This window comes from Macaca nemestrina, chromosome 7 (assembly GCF_043159975.1).
Source record: "Macaca nemestrina isolate mMacNem1 chromosome 7, mMacNem.hap1, whole genome shotgun sequence".
NCBI lineage: Eukaryota > Metazoa > Chordata > Mammalia > Primates > Cercopithecidae > Macaca > Macaca nemestrina.
In genome coordinates, this window is record NC_092131.1 from 42,899,495 (window position 1) to 42,920,057 (window position 20,563).

The following is a 20,563-nucleotide window of genomic DNA, read 5'->3' on the forward strand; positions in this document are numbered from 1 at the left end:
GCATGGTGGCTCATGCCTGTAATCCCAGCACTTTCGGAGGCTGAGGTGAGAGGATCTCTTGAGGCCAGGAGTTCAAGACCAAACTGGCCAACATGGTGAAACCCTATCTCCACTAAAAATACAAAAATTAGCTGGGCATGGTGGTGCACACCTGTAGTCCCAGCTACTCAGGAGGCTGAGGCACAAGAATTGCTTGAACCTGGGAGACAGAGGTTATAGTGAGGTGAGATCGCACCACTGCACTTCAGCCTGGGCAACAGAGCAAGATTCTGTCTCAAAAAAACAAAACAAAAAAACTAGAGGCCTGATGATCCCACCATCTAAATAGCAGCTGCCAAACCTCTGCCCCCATGAGGTCAGCCGTTCCACTTGCTTGTTCTCCCACAAACTAACCTCTGATTTCCTTCTGCAGCTCCCACTTATCCTAAGATTTCAGTGACTTTAACACAAGATGAAATCTACAGTGACGGGCAGGCTTGGTGACTCATGCCTGTGATCCCAGTACTTTGGGAGGCTGAGGCAGGTGGATTGCTTGAGCCCAGGGGTTCAAGAACAGCCTGGGCAACATAGTGAGCCCCTGTCTTTCCAAAAAAAAAAAAAATTTTTTTTTAATTAGCTGGACATGGTGGCATGCACCTGTATGTAGTCCAGCTACTTGGGAGGCTAAGGTGGGAGGATCGCCTGAGCCCAGGAGGGAGGAGCTGTGTTCATGCCACTGCACTCCAGCCTGGGCAACAGAGTGAGACTGTGTTTTTTTAAAAAAAAAAAAACAAAACACGACAAAACAAAGCAAAAAAAAAAAAAAAACTATAGCAAGACTAACTTCTTTCTGCTTTTGGCTCAGCTACTTGGGGTTGTATGTCCTTGAGAACATTTCTAAACCTCTGGGGTTTGTCTTCTGAAGTCTAAATGGAAATAATCATCAGACAGCACAGTTGAGAGGACTAAATTAGAATGCTGAGAAAAGAACTTTATAAATCAGAGTGTTATATGTTTATTGTTTTTCTACCTAAGAGAGGTCTTTACAATGTTTTCGCCCTCCTTATAAAAGGAATATGTGTTCTTCATAGGAATTTTGGAAAGTAAATTTGAGTATTAAAAAAATTAAAATCAGTCCAGGCACAGTGGCTCACACCTGTAATTCCAGCATTTTGGGAGGCTGAAGCAGGAGGATCTCTAGCCCAGGAGTTCGAGACCAGCCTGGACAACAAAGCAAGACCCTGTCTCTACAAAAAATAAATAAATATGCAGCCATAAAAAAGAATGAGACCGTATCCTTTGCAGGGACATAGATGGAGTTGGAAGTTATTATCCTTAGAAAACTAACACAGGAACAGAAAACCAAATATTGCATGTCCTCACTTGTAAGTGGGAGCTAAATGATGAGAACATACAGAGGGGAACAACAGACACTGGGACCTATTGGAGGGTGGAGGGTGGAGAGTGGGGGAGGATCAAGAAAGATAACTTATGGGTACTAGGCTTAATACCTGGGTGATGACATAACCTGTACAACAAACCCCCATAACACAAGTTTACCTGTTTAACAAAATTGCATATGTACCCCTGAACTTAAAAGTAAAACAACAACAACAACAAAATCATGTCCTCTGCAGCAATATGGATAGAGCTGGAGGCCATTATCCTAAGCAAATTAATGCAAGAACAGAAAAGCAAATATAGTACATTCTCACTTATTAGTGGGAGCTAATCATTAAGCACACATGGACACAAAGAAGGGAACAATTGACACCAGAGCCTGCTTGAAGGTGGAGGGAGGGAGGAGGTGAGGAGGTGAGGATCCAAAAGCTACTTATTGGGTACTATGCTTACTACCTGGGTAACAAAATAATCTGTATACCTCACCCCACAACAAACAATTTACCCATGTAATAAACCTGCACAGGTATCCACTGGACTTAATATAAAAACTGGAAATTTAAAAATGAAAATAAAAAATAAAATTAAGTAAATAAATAAATAAACATCACCCAGAGTTAACAATCCACATGTGGTGTGTTTGCCCGGGGTATTTTTCTCTATGTGTATATAAATATACCTTAGTTAAAAGAAAGGATGATCATACTTATGACTCACGGGTAGTGGTTTCTCTTTTCACCAAGGGATCCCAAGTCCCTCCAGACAACCTGCAGATCCAGCAGCGTTTCTCTCATCCCTGCAATGGAAAGAGAGTCTTGCTTCAAAAACAGTTGAAAATAAGCCTAAGAGTAGCCTCCTGGGTTACTAAATAAGGAGACCTTGGAAATAGAACCTGTTCTACCTGATAGAGGCCTTCAAACTTTCTGCTCTGCAAGCCATTTTGGAAAGACAATTTTCCCTTACGGATCACCTTGTCTACCTATGTTAATTTGTAACATGATTTTTTAAAACTAAAATTGAGAAGATTTCCACTTAGTAAAACATGTATTGCTACAACCATCATTGTTAAAATGCACATTTCTAGGCCCTCTGACATGTGAAACTGAATTTGCTGTAGGAAATACTTTTGAAAACCTCACATTTCTCTGGCAGGTCCATGAATCACCAAAGGTACCCAAGTAGAACGTGAATGCAAATATGTTCCTCTGGGTTCTTTCAGTATCTGACAAAATGTCATCTTTTCATCAATGTTACCAAGTTATCCTTTGCTTCTGCCCTGAAACAGGTGTTTTCTGACTGTCAGAAATTGTCTGGGTCTCTTCTCCTCTATAACATCTGGCCCCTCCTGCCAGATTCTGCTTCAACCTTGATTTCTCCAATAACCCAGTTCAACCCTGATTAGGGGGAAAACTACAGGGCTCTGGACCCTTGGGAGGGGGCACCCAATGCTCGCATGACTTAAAGTGCATTGTTAGGAGAATGTGTCCTAACAGTGACGTCACTTGAGTGGCACTCAACACTTGGTTCTCAAGCAAAGCTGCAATGGCAGGATGGCCCAGCTAAGCTCGGCAAGGGTGGTTCTAACCTGCTCTCCCATCCCTGTGGCAACTGCCTTGGATCAGTCCGGGCTCTCTAGAGGAAGAACACCAATAGAAGATATATCGACATATATAAGAGGAGATTTATGATGGGAATTGACTCATTCAATTATGGAGTCAGAGAAGTCCCACAATCTACCATCTGCAAGCTGGAGAATCAGGAAAGCTGGTGCTATAATTCAGCCCCAGGCCAAAGGAACCAGGAGCTCAGACGTCTGAGGGGAGGAGAAGATGGACGTCCCAGCTCAAGGATAGAAAGTATTTGCCCTTCCTCAGCCTTTTGTTCAGTTTCGCCCCTCAACAGATTAGATGATACCAGGGAACATTGGTGAGGGCAGATCTTTACTCAGTCTACTGGTGCTAATGCTAATCTCTTCCAGAGACACCCTTGCAGACACACCCAGAAAGAATGTTTGACCAGCTGTCTGGGCATCTATTGGCCCAGTCAAATTGACACATAAAATTAACGTGTGTGTGTGTGTGTGTGTGTGTGTGTTGTTTTTTTTTTTTTTTTTTTACAATGTCTTACTCTGTCACCCAGGCTGGAGTACAGTGGCATGATCTTGGCTCAGTGCAGCCTCAACCTCCCAGGTCCAAGCAATTTTCCCACATCAGCAGCCTCTGGAGAAGCTGGAACCACAGGCATGTGCCACTATACCTAGCTCATTTTTAAAATTTTTGTAGAAACAGGGTCTCACTCTGATACCCAGGCTGGCCTCCACCCCCTGGGCTCAGTCAGTCCTCCTGCCTCAGCCTCCCAAAGTGCTGGGATTACAGGTATTAGCCACCATGCCCAGCCTCACATAATTCTTTTCACTGAACTTTCACTCTTGCCACAGCGCTTCCAAAGTCAGCATCTAATGGCCCAGATGTGTTCTTTCTCTAGGGCTGATGCGTGCTTCTGAAAAGCTGACCCTGAGGCCTTCGTCCACCTCTTGACCAGGACCCTCTCGTCAGTGCTTCCATCCGGGTAAGGGTATAGGACCATTTCCAACTCGACCCCTTTCGAAAGCATGGCCTCCTCTTTCTCTGTGGGCTCACCTCTCAGCACCCAAGGAGTCGACACCAGGACTCCAGAACCTACTTCAAAGCAACACAAGACTCCTTCCACTCTCCCAGCCCTACCGTCACACACATACACAGCCCCTCCTTCCACGGAGTCAATGTAGAGGCAGGAGCTCCAAGTCCTGAGGCCATCAGGATAATTGAATTATGTCCTTCAGCCAGGCAAGGTGGCTCATGCCTGTAATCCCAGCACTTTGGGAGGCTGAGGCAGGCAGGTCACCTGAGGTCAGGAGTTCGAGACCAGCTTGGCCAACACAATGAAACCCTGTCTCTACTAAAAATACAAAAATTACCCATAGTCCCACATACTCAGGAGGCTGAGGCACGAGAATCACCTGAACCCAGGAGGCAGAGGTTACAGTGAGCTGAGATCATGCCACTGCACTCCAGCTGGGTGACAGAGTGAGACCCTGTGTCAAAAAAAAAAAAAAAAAAAGTCCTTCAGCTGTCAGCTGTCACCAACAGAAACCTAGGATGTCCAGCTCATCCCTCGCCACTGGTTCCATTCTCCATAAGGCTCAGATGTCACCTATTAATGAGGCATCCCCAGAAAAACACATCCATCTCTAGTCCCTATCCAGTTCCCGGCTTCATTTTACTCTATAGCAGGTTTCTCGCTTATAGCTTTCTTATTTATTTTGCTTATTTTCTAGCCTTTCCCACTGAAATACAAGTTTCACAAAAACAGGTATCTTTGTTTTGTTCCTTGCTGTGTTCCCAGACCCTGGAACACAGTGTGACAGAGAGAGAGGAGGGGGAAAGAGGCTTAACTTTCCACGAAGAAAAGTTTTAGAGGCTGGGCATGGTGGCTCATGCCTCTAATCCCAGCACTTTGGGAGGCCGAGGTGGGCAGATTACCTGAGGTCAGGAGTTCGAGACCAGCCTGGCCAACATGGTGAAACCCCATCTCTACTAAAATACAAAAATTAGCTGGGCGTGGTGGTGGGCTTCTGTAATCCCAGCTATTCGGGAGGCTGAGACAGGAGAATCGCTTGAACCCGGGCACCATAAGTTGCAGTGAACTGAGATCGTGCAATTGCACTCCAGCCTGGGTGACCAGAAACTCCAGCTCAAAAACAAAAAAGTTTTAGAAAAGCGCTTCTCAAGTTCCCTTGAGATGTGACTCAGACAATGTTTCCCTGCCAGCTTTTTAGAATCCTTCCTCACTCTTAAGGAACCAGACTTCCAGCTCCTCTCCCAAACCCTGGGAGTGCCAGAGCTCTCTGGGGTCAGTAGGGCCCCTGTGGGAAGCAGCCGTCACATTCCTCATGGGTTCACGTCTTTCCAGGGTTAGCATAGCAGTTATCGCAAAGCACTTTTCAAGATCTGACAGGTGGGGATCCCCTTGGGCCATGGCATAACCCCTGCTGGTTTCCCACCCTGAACCGTCTCCTTCCTGGGTTACAGAGGGCGCTTGCTGCAGGCCTGCAGAAAGGGAAAGTTGCAGAACTGAGAGAAGCAACTTTCTGATTACAAAACTGAAAGGAATCTAAAGTCAAAAAGTTCCGCCTACTTACAGTGGCTGGTCTGCAAGGCCATAGCCAATGCTTGCAGCTCAGAGCAGCAACCCAGCCATCCCAGGTGTGGCCACGGCTTTTGCTGGCCACATTCTTTTGCTGGGAGGGGGCCTCAGGCAGCCTCTTCTGCCCCCACTGCCAACAGAGCTGGGAAACACGGTGGGCATTGCCAGGGCTGCTGCTAGAGTGGGAGGAGGCAGGGCCCTTGCACCACAAGGCCTGGCAGAAGCACCTGGAGGCGAGCACTTTGTGAGACTTGCCTTAGCCAGCTGAACAGAGCAAGGATTCCGATTCACATGGGCCTGCACGGGTTTGGGGGAGAGGGGATGGAGAATGGGATTTAAGCAGGAGATAAGCAGGGGGAAGGGAAGGAAAGGGAAACAGACAGGCAGTGCCTAGCATAGGCCACCAGACGGCTACCACCATGCTAACAGAGTTATCGTTAAATGCTTTAAGGGAAAAAAATCATTTTCTCCTTTTTCTTTTTTAACCAACCATACTCTGAACCCTGAGAAGCTAGAAAATCTTTTTTTCAAGTGGGCTAGTGGTTAAGAGCCAGGGATCTAGTATAGAGTTAGTCACACCTGGATTCAATTTTGTGCTCTGCCTCTTCCCGTCAGTCACCTTGGATAAATGTCTTCACTTCCCTAAACCTCCCTTTCCTCATCTATAAAACGATGACAGTGGTTCCTACCTCTTAGGGTAGTTGTAAGGATTAAGTAAGCTAATGTTTCTAAAGCTCTCAGCACGGTGCCTAGCACACAGTAAATGCTAAATTCCTCTGATTGCGTATGTACTCTCTCAAATGGCAGCATTGTCAACGTTCCCACGGTCAGCTACTTCTTCTGTAACTCCATTTATGTTAGATTTGAATCACGCAAAGTTATTTGCACAGCAAAGTAAAAGTTACTGCCATACTGCATGTAATCCAAAGCAAAAGTAAATGCTCCATTTCAACCATAAGCAACTTTCCATTCCTAGCACAACTCAAATGGAAAGATGTTGAAGTGACTTTAGCTTGTTTTTATATTCATCAGAATTTTTCAGTATGATTTATACAGTAGCTTCATGCAGTTTGAGATCTCAGCCTCTCTTTGCTTTGCTGTCACCATTTTCAAATCTTCTAATCACATCCCATTCCCATCTCACTTCCAGTGTTACCGCTTTTCATTTCTTTGCTGTACTTCTTTTTTTTGAAAGTCTCGCTCCATTACTCAGGCTGGAGTGCAGTGGCGCGATCTCGGCTCACTGCAACCTTGGCCTCCCGGGTCCAAGAAATTCTCCTGCCTCAGCCTCCTGAGTAGCTGGGACTACAGGTGTGCACCACCACACCCAGCTAATTGTTTTTTGTATTTTTAGTAGAGATGGGGTTTCACCATGTTGGCGAGGATGGTCTCGATCTCTTGACCTCGTGATCCGCCCACCCTGGCCTCCCAAAGTGCTGGGATTACAGGCATGAGCCACCACACCTGACCCTGCTGTACTTTCATCTCTGTAAAATGGTACTATCTCTGTACCATTTTTGTAAAATGTTTTGTGAGTTTATCACCGGAGGACAAGAAGGAAACACAACCAAGTACTTTACTGTCAGTGCCTGAACTGAACAATGGAGGTGCAGTAACCAGTCACCAACAGACTTTTAAGTAAGTGACATGAGTGGTCACTGATTGTGATGTGGGCATGTAATTTACTTAGTAATTTGTGGACTGAAGAGCTAGCAGCAAAGTTTGTACTTTATTCAGTTACTCACAGTTCATATACTGCGGTAACTGAAATTATACCATGTTATTGAAGGACGGGTGTTCTTCAACTAAACCGTAGTAACTAAAATTTGTGCATATCAGAATTGTACAAGGCCAGCTCTGCGTGTAATGATGACAGGTGTCGGATGGCTTGCCATATGCCAGGCCTTGCTGTTGGTGCTTTTACTCATATAATCCTTCCTATCCTTTGAGGAAGGTAGCATTGCTGATCCCCATTTTACAGAGGAGGAGACTAAGTCACAAAGAGATAACGTGCCCAAAGGCACATGGCTGGCATGTGTTTTTAATTACCATGCCATACTCTGTAATAGAGATGAGGATGCTCTATCAGGATCATGTGGCTCATAAGTGGTAGTGTGTGGGTACTATCTATCACAGCTGCCTCTCCCCCAGCCTACCTGGGAGGATCATCATTTCAACATAAAGTGGCTTTCAGCACTTCCCCAGCTCACAGAAAAAGAAAGATGCAGCCTTAAACACCACCTATGTTTCTCAATTTTATTTGTTAATTATTATTATTATTATTATTATTTATTTTTTTAAGAATAGAGGCAGAGTCTCGCTATGTTTCCCAGACTGACCTCAAACTCCTGGGCTCAAGCGATCCTCCCACCTCAGCCTCCCAAAGTGCTGGGATTACCCAGCTCACTGCATGAGCCACCATGCCAGGCCTTTATCTGTTCATTTTTTGAATATGTAATACGTGGGCCAAAATTCAAAAAGTACAAAGACTACACCATCTCTGTCTCAGGATATCCCATTTTCCAGCCTCATTTTCCTCCCCAGAGGCAACCAATGATATCAGTTTCTTCTCCCTCCACTCTGGAACGTCCCATGTCACCCACTCCCTCTCAAATATCTATTAAAAGTTTGATCAGGGATGCGGTGGCTCACGCCTGTAATCCCAGCACTTTGAGAGGCCAAGGTGGGTGGATCACTTGAGGTCAGGAGTTTGAGACCAGCCTGGCCAACATGGTGAAACCCGGTCTTTACTAAAAATACAAAAATTTGTCAGGCGTGGTGATGGGCACCTGTAATCCCAGCTACTCGGGAGGCTGAGGCAGGAGAATGGCTTGAACCAGAGAGGCAGAAGTTGCAGTGAGCTGAGATCGCGCTACTGCACTCCAGTCTGGGCGACAGAGTGAGACTCTATCTTAAAAAAAAAGAAAAGAAAAAAAAAGAAAAAGAAAAGAAAAATAAAAAGTTGTGCCCAGAATCCTGGGTTATAGCAAATTTATTTATTTATTTATAGATAGAGTCTCGCTCTGTCGCCCAGGCTGGAGTGCAGTGGCACGATCTCGACTCACTGCAAGCTCCACCTCGCAGGTTCACGCAATTCTCCTGTCTCAGCCTCCCGAGTAGCTGGGACAACAGGTGCCCACCACCACGCCCAGCTAATTTTTTGTATTTTTAGTAGAGACGGGGTTTCACCATGTTAACCAGGATGGTCTTGATCTCTTGACCTCGTGATCCTCCTCCTTCGGCCTCCCAAAGTGCTGGGATTACAGGTGTGAGCCACTGCACCTGGCCAGCAATTTTAAATGTAAGAAAAAGTCACTAAGAAAAAGTCACTGAAGAATCAAAGTCTTTTAAAAGTTATCTTTGGGTTGTTTTGTTTCCAGGAACTTGAGAAGGATTTGAACACCATGAAGAAAAAGAGTTTGTTCTGAAACTTATGGAGGGAGGATCGATGAAAAGTCAAGATCTCCCAGCCGGACAGGCCGAGTGCGCTGCTTTTTCCTGAAAGGCACTCAGGAAGGGTCCTGCCTCCAGGTGGGGAGGAGAGGCAGGCAGCCTGGACTTAACCAGAGCCTGCCAGTTGCTCGTATTTGTTGAGGGCCATCTGCTCTCAGGCCCTCAATCTTGTACTAGATCTATTTGGAAAAGGATTTAAAGGGCAAAGAAAATCATATCTTCATCTACTATTCGGGCTTTTCCAGGACAATATTGATTTCAAATATTTTATCCTCTTGTCACCTTAAGCTATCACAAATGTTTTAGAAATCCCAACTTCGTAGTGTCTAAATGAATTTTCAGAATTGCCTCTAAACCCCTTACCTTCTGCAGCACAAAATCCTTTCTCTGAACACACATCTCAGATTTTTGGCTAGGATAATACAGTCATCATAGAATACTGAACAGTAGGAATTTCAAGGAAGGCAATTCTGAAGGCAGAGAGAAGAGCAGTAAATGTAAAAATATAAACAAATAAAAATGAAATAATTCATTCTTATTGAGAGGTTTAGTGCCGTGCTTATGATTGTGGATACTGAAGCCAGTCTCTCTGGGCTCATATCCCAGCTTTGATACTTACTAGCTGTGTGACCTGGACAAGCTAGTTAACCTCTCTGTGCCTCAATTTCCTCATTCACTAAAATGCGGAGAATGGTACAGGGTTCTGAGGGTTTTCGTGAGGCTTAAGTATATTACGACAGGAATTTAGAGCTGAGCCCGGGGCAAAGGAAGCACTTTATTCGGATTTGCTCTTGTCATTGGCCCTCACCCTGTGCGGGGTGGTAATCTATTTACACGAATGAACTCATTTAACCTTCACCACAGCACCCCCAGACAGGTCCCCTCAGTACTCCCCCTGGGCATTTGAGGAACCTTAGACCCACAGAGGCTAAGTGACTCATCTAAGTCACCCTCCTTGGAGGTGGAAGAGCCAGAATTCAATCCCAGGTCCCAGAACTTCAGACCATCTTGCCCACTATAAAGTGAACAAAATGTGATAGAGATATTTTAAAGCAGTGCAAGTCCTTGCTTCTTTGTGACCTGAAACTCCATCGACTGCTCACCTGGTATTGCCCCTAAACCACTTTCGGTTGTGTTGATCCATCCACTTCTCAGTATCAGCTGCTGATACTGAGTGGCCAATTTCCGCCAAACTCCAATTAAAGAGTTTTGGCACATGCTGGAGTCAGCCTTCTGCCTTCCTGCAGAGAGCCTTCTGACAGGACAGGCATCTTCCGGCCACATGGGGTTGGGGAGGAGGACATAGGAGCTTCTGATGCTGTTCTACTCTCCAGCACTGAATCTGGAAAAGACTAGAGCAAAGTATATCGCCCATCAGCCTCCAGAAGGGCTAAGGGGCTATGGAAGGAAGAAAGGCTGCAGGAATACATAACAGCTTGGTAAATAATTTGAAGTCTTTGAAAATGATTTCTGTCACTGTTGTTTGAGCCACCTTTTCATTACTCAATATGCCTGATTTATGGGTATCACATTTAGGTGAGTGAGTCATTAAAACATGCATATAAAGTTGTCACACAGACACTTGATGACTATTAATGAGATTATTTATTGGAAAATAAAGGTGAATGGTGTAACATAAAGACAATCCGACTTTGGAGTCACCCCACTGAATTCAATTAACTGAATTCAATTGAATTATGCTGCTGTTGATTGCTAGAAGCTGTGTGACTTTAGGTGAATCATGTAAGATCTCTAAGCCTCATTTTCTCTTTTGAAAGGAGAGAGAATTGACCAGGCAGCCATCTCTTCAAGTGCATCTTTTTCTATTCAGCAACAATTAAGCAAAAAATCCTGAAAGTCGGCCAGGCGCGGTGGCTCAAGCCTGTAATCCCAGCACTTTGGGAGGCCAAGACGGGCGGATCACGAGGTCAGGAGATCGAGACCATCCTGGCTAACACAGTGAAACCGTCTCTACTAAAAATACAAAAACTTAGCCGGGCGAGGTGGCAGGCGCCTGTAGTCCCAGCTACTCGGGAGGCTGAGGCAGGAGAATGGCGTGAACCCGGGAGGCGGAGCTTGCAGTGAGCTGAGATCCGGCCACTGCACTCCAGCCTGGGTGACAGAGCGAGACTCTGTCTCAAAAAAAAAAAAAAAAAAAAAATCCTGAAAGTCTCTTATATACTAGCTAAGTCTTCTCGTAGCAGCCTGTTCTTTTCTTCATAACACTTATCACAATTTATAATGATGCATTCATTGCCATGTTTAGTAACTGTCTCCCCAGCTAGACAAAGCAAGGACCGCATCTGACTCAGTCATCAACACATTCCAGCACCTAGCTTGATGCCTGGCACATATTAGCACTCAGCAAATATTTGTAAAATGCATGAGTTAGTTAATTAATGAAATACGGGGAACGACCTAGACACACTCCATTCACTAGGATATAATGTGGTATTTACTAGAATCTGAACTGTCTCGCAGAGAAGAGCAAATGATTAAATCTAAGAGAGGAAGAGACTGAGAAAGACTTCCAGGATTTGGTTTATCTGCTCTGGGTCCTAAAAGAATCCTAGGCAGAGGTATAGATGTTGAGGGCCAGGGGGTAGCGGGAGCATTACAAACTGGGAAGAGGAAAAAGGAGTCTTCTGTATTGGGATTTTCAAGGATAGGCAGAAAATACATGGTTTGTGGGGAATCTCAAGCCAGCTGATATTTCTGGAGCATAGAATGCAAGGCAAGTGGCCGGGGCGGTGGCTCACGCCTGTAATGCCAGCACTTTGGGAGGCCAAGGCAAGTGGATCATGAGGTCAGGAGATCGAGACCATCTGGCTAGCATGGTGAAACCCCGTCACTACTAAAAATACAAAAAATTAGCCAGGCATGGTGGCACGCACCAATAATCCCAGCTACTTGAAAGGCTGAGGCAGGAGAATCACTTGAACCCAGGAGGCAAAGGTTGCAGTGAGCTGAGATTGTGCCACTGCACTCCAGCCTGGGCAACAGAGCGAGATTACAACTTTAAAAAAAAAATGCAAGGCAAAAATAATTGAGGTAAATGAGACAGCAGCAGTGTAATTGATGGGTCAAAGTACCAGAGGAGGCAGGTAGTGAGGATCTAGAACATGGAGCATGGTGAGAACCAGGGCCAAGTCTTCCCCTGAAGCAGGTAGCTAGGAGGGAAAGATGGGAAGTGGAGTATCTGTGTTCTGAGGGGAGGGAGTCTATTCATGTCTTCCTTTAACACAGGGGTCTGCAAACTTTTTTGAAAGGGCCAGAGAGTAAAGATTTTTGTCTTTGTGGGCCATATAGTCTCTATCACAGCATCTCAACTCTGCAGCTATGGGGCAAAAACAGCCACAGACAACACTTAACTAAGTGGTGTGTCTGTATTCCAGTGAAACTTTGCATATGGACACTGAGATTTGAATTTTACTTAATTTTTACATCACAATATATTATTCTTTTGATTTTTCTCTAACCCTTTAAAAATGTAAAAACCTTTCTTAGCTCATGGATCATACAAAAGCAGGTGGTGGCTGGGATTTTGCCCACGGGCCACAGTTTGCCAATCCCTTCTTTGACAGATATTTATTGAGTTTCTACTATTTGCCAGGCAGTAAGCCAGGTTTTAGGGATACAAGGTCCCTGCCTGCAGGAATCCACAGAGTAGTTTAGGAATAAGACATAGAAATAAATGACTATGGGCCGGGCGCGGTGGCTCAAGCCTGTAATCCCAGCACTTTGGGAGGCCGAGACGGGCAGATCACGAGGTCGGGAGATGGAGACCATCCTGGCTAACATGGTGAAACCCCGTCTCTACTAAAAAATACAAAAAACTAGCCGGGCGAGGTGGCGGGCGCCTGTAGTCCCAGCTACTCGGGAGGCTGAGGCAGGAGAATGGCGTAAACCCGGGAGGCGGAGCTTGCAGTGAGCTGAGATCCGGCCACTGCACTCCAGCCTGGGCCGCAGAGCGAGACTCCGTCTCCAAAAAAAAAAAAAAAAAAAGAAATAAATGACTATGGTAATATAAGCCAAGCCCAGTGCCTCATGAATGGATGAATGAATGAACTAAATAAAAGTATTATATCAAAATAGCTACCTATATCAAACAAGTTGGGATTTTGACCACCATGAGGGCTGCATATACTGTGTACTGCACAAATCCAGAAGTTGCCATGCACATGGACTTCAGTGTAAATGGTACCCCCTGGAGTTGTGTGGTGGCCCTGGTGGTAGCCCAGTGGAGGACTCTGGGTGCATCCTGAGGCTGGACAGGAAGGCCTCACAGAGGAAAAGGGAGTTGAGCTGAGTCTTGCAAGGTGAGTAGGAACTTTGTCAGGCAAATAAAGCAGGATAGGGCATTCCAGGAGGAGCAACAGTGTGAAAGAATGCTGTATGTGTAAAGGGAAAAGCACGCAGTTCACGAGGCACTCAGGGTGTAGAGAGCGAGCTGTGGAAAATAAGGGTAGAAAGGGAAGTCGGGGCAATACAAGGAAGGGCCTTGTGGGCCACACTGAGTAACTGGCATGCTATCCCAGACCTGCACCGTCCAATCCAGTAGCCATTAGCCACAACTCAGATTCACAGTCACATTTATGTAGCCATGTTCAAATGCCCAGTGGCCATATGGCTAGTGGCTGCCATATTGGACATTTCCATCATCACAGAGAGTTTTATTGGGCACATTGTTGTGATTCTCAGGAGCCTCTGAGGATCTTTAGGCAGAGGCGAGGCAGTACCACGTTTTCATTTAGATGAAATGAAAGGGTGGAGGGTGCATTGGAGCCAAGGAGACTACTATGATAGTCCAAATGAGCAATCTGGAGTCCCTAAAAACGGGCAGTGTCCGTGGGAAAGGGAACAGAGGGACAGATTCAGGAACGACTTAGATGATGGAACCTAGTGATAGGTGTGTGTGGAGCCTGAAGGAGAGGACAAATCCCAGTTTCTAGACAGACCCTGAAATGGCATCTGCTGTCAGTGAACGAGAAGGCATGGTCAGCCGCTGAGACTTGGGTAGGAGACTTGGTCAGGCCATTTGTCCGTCTGGAGCTGTAACCTTGCTATACAACAAAGAGAAGAGAGTGAAGGGAATAACCTTTTAAAAATGTTTACTCTTCTATTAATATTTCAAATCACTTTTTATTTATGTATTTATGTATGTATATATGTAAGTATTTATTTATTTTTTTAGAGATGGGGTCTCACTATGTTGCCCAGGCTGGCCCCAAACTCCTGATCAAGAGATCCTCCTGTCTTGGCCTCCCAAAGTGTTGGGAGGCATGAGCCACTGTGCCCTGCCACACACATCAACTCCTAGTAACAAGGTATAGCCAAAATTCTTCAGTTATTATATGCCTAGAACAGCTCTTTATCATGTTAGCTACCAAAAGTTTCAAGAAGATGAACAAAAATCTTAAATCTTTTTTTTTTTTTTTTTTTTGAGACAGAATCTCGCTCTATCGCCCAGGCTGGAGTGCAGTGGCGCCATCTCAGCTCACTGCAAGCTCCGCCTCCCGGGTTCACGCCATTCTCCTGCCTCAGCCTCCCGAGTAGCTGGGACTACAGGCGCCCGCCACCTCGCCCGGCTAGGTTTTTTTTTGTATTTTTTAGTAGAGACGGGGTTTCACCGTGTTAGCCAGGATGGTCTCGATCTCCTGACCTCGTGATCCGCCCTTCTCGGCCTCCCAAAGCGCTGGGATTACAGGCTTGAGCCACCGCGCCTGGCCAAAAAAATCTTAAATCTTTAGATTCCCTAAGCATTACATTCTTTAGCATTTATTGAGTGACTGCTATTTATAAGACATTTAGGGTAAAATGAGACATGACAGACACAATCTCAGTCATCAATCTTTGATTAAAAAAGACTTCAAATCAAAGGAATAATACATTTTTAATTTTTAAATTTTGTATTGTACAAATGTATGGAGTACATGAGAAATTTTGTTATACGCATATAATGGGTAGTGATCAGGGAATTTAGGGTGTCATCACTCAAGCACAATGCATTTTTTTAAAGCATATTCACCCTACTCTATCAAATATTCAGGGTATACTTCTAGAATATACCCCAGAGACAAAAAAAACAAAAAACAAAAAAACCTTCAGGGTATTTATGGTGTCCATTACCCAAGAACAATACATCTTTGTTAATTATAGTCACTTTACTCTTTTGAACATTTAATGTATTCCTTCTGCCTTACTGTATGTTTGTACCCATTAATCCACTTCTCTTCATCCTCCCTCTTCCACTCACCCTTTCCAGTCTCGAATCTATCTTTTGTTTTGTTTTGTTTTGTTTTTGAGATGGAGTGTCACTGTATCGCCCAGCTTGGAGTGTAGTGATTCAATTTTGGCTCACTGCAACCTCCATCTTCCGAGTTCAAGCGATTCTCCTCCTGCCTTGGCCTCCTGAGTAGCTGGGATTACAGGCACCTGCCACCATACCTGGCTAATTTTTGTGCTTCTGGTAGAGACGGGGTTTCACCGTGTTGGCCAGTCTGGTCTCGAACTCCTGATCTCAGGTGATCTGCCCACCTTGGCCTCCCAAAGTGCTGGGATTACAGGCATAAACTACCGCACCCAACACCTAATCTATCTTAAAAAAGAATAATAGTTAGATACCAATGCCACCAATCCCCTCCATAGATTCTGTTTTATATCTGGTGTTCAGAAAAGTAATTTATCTTCAGTTGCTATTATTAACAAAATTTCTAAGCAGCTTCAGGGTGTTCTGGGTATGAATATTTGAGAGTAAGGAGTTTCTGCTTTCAGCAAAAGCCAGCATAAACTCATTTACCCAGCTGTGACTGAAGAGGTTGGTTTTGCAATCAGATGAACCCGGGTTTGAATCCTGCCTCTGCCACTTATTGACTATATGGCCTTTGTAAGCGTAACATCTCTGAGCATCAGTTTACTCATCTATAAAATAGGTGACAGTTTACCTCATAGGATCCATGTGGCAAGTAAGTGAGATGAATGCAAGAGAATCACTTGGCAGAATGCTTGGCACTTGGAAAGCATGCAATAACAGGGACGTATATCCCTCATTTATTCCTCATTTATTCAATGTCTTCGACCTGGGCAGGAAAACTAAACATGGCCTCTGTCTCTCTTTCCTCACGTCCTCCATCATTCTATTGTGATCCAAGCCAGGTTGGTTGGGCATATGTGGTTCTACTCCCACTCATCTTGGAATTTTTTCTGTAAAAGGTGCATTATACATTCCTCTCTATTTGGCAAGAGTGCACTTGGTATCTGGACAGTTTCTCCCCACATCATAATGGGAGCTGGGACATGAGTAGCAGCCTGAACTCAAGCTAAGATCTCTTACCATCCCTCTCTGCTGATTCCTGCCACCAGTGATTACCAGTGACAAATTAAGGAGCGTAAGACCACAGTTGGGTTTACTTCTGGCACAGAGAAATGTACACGATAAAAAGAGACAAAATCCACAGATGATTTTCACGTATTTGTAAAGCGTTCCCCAGAAAGCATAAGTTATACTATGGGAAACCCAAGCGTTGGCCACATGGCTGTCTCCACATCCTTCAGCTGACTGGGGTCACTAGCATTGTTGGAAACCCAAAATGTCCACATGTTCCCACTAGGATTGTGTTCTCATCCAATTTGCCACTTCTCATCCAATTTCTTGTTTACACTGAACTCTGAATCTCCTTCTAGCATTGACTTCTTACTGCTGTTTCGTTCTGTCAGCTGGTTTGACCCAAACAAGGAAATCAGTCTTTCTTGCTTTGAATATCCCAAGGCAACGACTGGCCCAACACAAAGCTGGGAAATAAAGGTGTGGGGGGTGGGGGTAATTTATTCCTTTAAAAAAAAAAATGTACAAGTGACACTGGGCATGGTGGCTCACGCCTGTAATCCCAGCACTTTGGGAGGCCAAGGCAAGTGGATCAGCTGAGGTCAGGAGTTCAAAACCAGCCTGACCAAAATGGTGAAACTCCATCTCTACTAAAAATACAAAAAATTTAGCCAGGCGTGCTGGCCGGTACCTGTAGTCCCAGCTACTCGGGAGGCTGAGACAGGAAAATCGCTCGAACCTGGGAGGCAGAGGTTGCAGTGAGCAGAGAAATCGCATCACAGCACTCCAGCCAGGACGACAGAGCAAGGCTCTATCTCCAAAAAAAAAAAAAAAAAAAAAAGTAAAAGTGAAAAGTAAAGAAAGTATCATGAGGGTTGGCTTCATGGGTGTGCAAGCATTGCAGTCCTATGAGACCCTGTGCCCAGAAGGATCCTGTACTTGGGCTTTCATGTTCTTTGGTCACGGTCTTAAAATTCTTAATAATTTTATCTTTGAATTTGCGCTTTGTAAGTGAAGTATGTTGGGTCAATGGTGCGTGCATCAGGGGCTTGGAGCCTGGACTGATGCTCAGTACTGCCCCAGGCCAACTCCCTGCCATACTGGACCGGGTTCTCAGCCGGGTTCTCAACAGACCCCCTCACCTACCCACGGCCCACCTCTGCTGGGTGCCCCAGGCCCCTTCCCCACCCTCACCCAATGGCCTGCCCTCCACCCGATGCCTCTCCATTGTGGGTTGGGGTGGCCGGCACATGTGAAAGTAAGATGCCTGACCCGACTTCCCCAGCCCTGGCTTGGGCAAAGCGCCTGAGTCGGTGGCTGATGGGAGGGGAAAGGAGAACCTGCAGCCGGTGGGCCGCAAGCGCATGCGCGCGTCCGAGTCCCCAGCAGTGCCCCCACGGGTTCGGTGCCAGCGAGGATCTGCGCTGGTGGGATTCCCTATGCCTGAGGGAGCACAACAGTAAGTAGCAAATTAAAAACAGCATGACAGGCTGCAGTTGAAAGGGAAGCGCTTCCTATTTGAGCACCTCTGACGGCACTTTTTCCTGCATTTGGAACATGCTCATTTTCGTTCCTTACTGGGCTCCACGGACCCAGTGAGTCGTCATGGTCGGCATTTCGCCGATATTCTGTAGCCCTCTCTGCCGTAGGGAATTTCTCACTGGCCAGCTTCCCCCACCAGGTTTCTTTGAGTCTTCTCAAGTCGCCATAGACCCTTCTCATCTCCCTCTTTTCCTGTCCTGTTCACCCTGTTGATCCTTCTTCCTAGCCCCAAACTCCAAATTACCTCATGCTACTGTGCAGAATTCTCTAACACTCTGTTTCCATTTTCCATCTTCCAGGTCGAGTTCCTAAAACCTAACTTTTCATGACGAAATGACCCACTAAAAGTGTTAAACAGAAAACAGGGTATTCCCCAAGAGAAATTCTACTACCAACTCTTTTGGTGGTTTTTGTTGTTGTTTCCAGTGGCAGGCTTTTTTTCTCTCCATTGTGTATATATAAATCGCCAATTACTTTCCAATAGCATTTACCAAGTTGTGTTCCCTGGAAGATTAGTGCCATAAAACAGCCCAGAAAAGAAAAGGGTTTTACAGCCAGTAAGTTTGGGAAACATCAAATACTCTGCTTCCCTCCCCTCCCACTCTTTTTTGTAGATTTCTATGTCATATTAGCTTATTAAGGAAATTTGTTTGATTTTATTTTAAATAGCATTTTCCAGTTTCTTTGTCAATGGACCCCCTTTTTTCAGGTAACAGCTACTAACTGTCCAGTTTGAAAGCATTGCCTTAGAGCCAAGATTGGCAAACTTTTTCTGATAAGGGCCAGATGGTAAATATTTTAGGCTTTCTGTGCTGCTACTGACCTCTGTTCTTGTAGCTCAGAAGCAACCATAGACCATACACAAATGAATGAGTGCGGCTGTGTTCCTATAAAATTTTATTTATGGGCCGGGCGCGGTGGTTCACGCCTGTAATCCCTGCACTTTGGGAGGCCGAGGCGGGTGGATCACGAGGTCAGGAGATCGAGACCATCCTGGCCAATACGGTGAACCCCCGTCTCTACTAAAAATATAAAAAATTAGCCGGGCGCAGTGGTGGGCACCTGTAGTCCCAGCTATTCGGGAGGCTGAGGCAAGAGAATGGCGTGAACCGGGGAGGCGGAGCTTGCAGTGAGCCGAGATCGCTCCACTGCACTCCAGCCTGGGCAACAGAGTGAGACTCCACCTCAAAAAAAAAAAAATTATTTATGAACACTGGAATTTGAATTTCATATCGTTTTCACTTGTCATGAAATAGTCTTTGAATTTTTTTTTTTGGTTCAACTATTTTAAAATGTAGAAAAAATTCTTAGCTCAAGAGACAAACGAAAACAGGTGGTGGGCTAGACTTGGCTGGGAGGCAATATTTTGATAATCTCTGACTTACAGGAAGACGGAGAAAAAAAAATTACTCATAAGCAGAAGTTGAATACCGTTTCTCTACCTTAACTATTATTGATTATGATTTTTTCAATTGATTATATCTTCCTCTGGGCTATTAAAAAAAAAGAAAAAAAAAGCATTGTTACCCCTTGTGGCTCAGATGGTTTCAACTCCTATGATTAGCTGATACTTACACTCTTGGTGGTAAATACTTAATTATCTCATGTCTGCAACTATCTTAGCACACACCCTCCTGCTCCAACCAGGTTAGCTCTCCGGGGCTAACATTCTCTCTTCATTCTCCATACGTGAGTCGCTGCAAGTATTGCTTGTTGGGAAGAATCTGGATGCAGAACTAGCCATGTTCCTTAAGCTCTTCCCAGTTGCTTGTTTTGAGATAGATACACTCCCCTAGAGCCCAACACCAGACCCAAAGAACTAAACCACAAAGCAGACACCCATATGCTTTAGCGAACAACTAACTCATTCCCAGTCTTTTCATAATGACACCCACATACACATGTTCTTGACTTCATGGCACATCCCATTTTCCTCTTATAAATACATGGGGTTTTAAGCCAAAATTGATTAAAATTGATTTTCTGAAAGGTTTGTTGTTAAGATTATCCCCTAAGATAGCTGGAGATAACGTTGGAGTTGTAAAAACTCAGTTTATAATCACATTGAATGACATACACTTTAAGGCCCTGAAGTATGTTTCTGTTTTGTCTCTTTTTAAATTCTTGTACAGTGGGTATGTGACAGCAATAGAATCAAATGAAGAGGAAATTACAGGGCAGCAACTTTGGACAATAGTGAAAAGGAAAGATGCATTGCTTGCTTTAGTGTTCATGTGACCACTATATCCTAGAAACAGAAATTAAGTGGCAGAGAGTCACCTGTGAGTGTGACTAACGCCATCAATTCCAGGAGAACAAGAAAAAAAAAGCCTTCTGTCCCAACTGAGAGAGCAACAAAGCCATTTTAAGAAACCAGCATTAGAAACATGAACAAAATCTTAAATGAGAGCTGTTTACTCAACCACCTCATGGAGGAAACGAAGGCGGGCCACCTATGCTGTTAATAAAGTCTCAAAAGTGGGCTTGTTAGGGGACTGAGAACCAGGAAGGTGGCAGTGGGTGGGTGGGTGGCTGGTGACACTCACTCATTTTTAGTCAACTCTAAGCATGTGTTTTTGCTGATCTGTGGAAAGACAGGGAACACATCAAAGCAATACTCCAGAAGGTAAACCATTGGTATTGTCCACGTCTAAAAGCTCCCTAAATACTTAATAACCT

The 20,563-nt window shown here is 44.9% G+C and overlaps 1 long non-coding RNA gene across 2 annotated transcripts in view; it reads right to left on the bottom strand.

Moving 5' to 3' along the window:
• Nucleotides 1–2,085: 2,085 nt before the first annotated feature.
• Nucleotides 2,086–20,563, bottom strand: part of LOC105473708 (uncharacterized) — a 58,753-nt gene continuing 40,275 nt past the window's right edge. Inside the window, exon 4 of one of the 2 annotated variants that reach the window (XR_011625808.1) lies at nt 2,086–2,176. This is a non-coding gene — a long non-coding RNA (uncharacterized lncRNA). Of the gene's footprint in view, nt 2,177–10,128; nt 10,371–20,563 lie in introns of those variants that run through there. The other variant, XR_011625807.1, reaches the window with a different exon arrangement.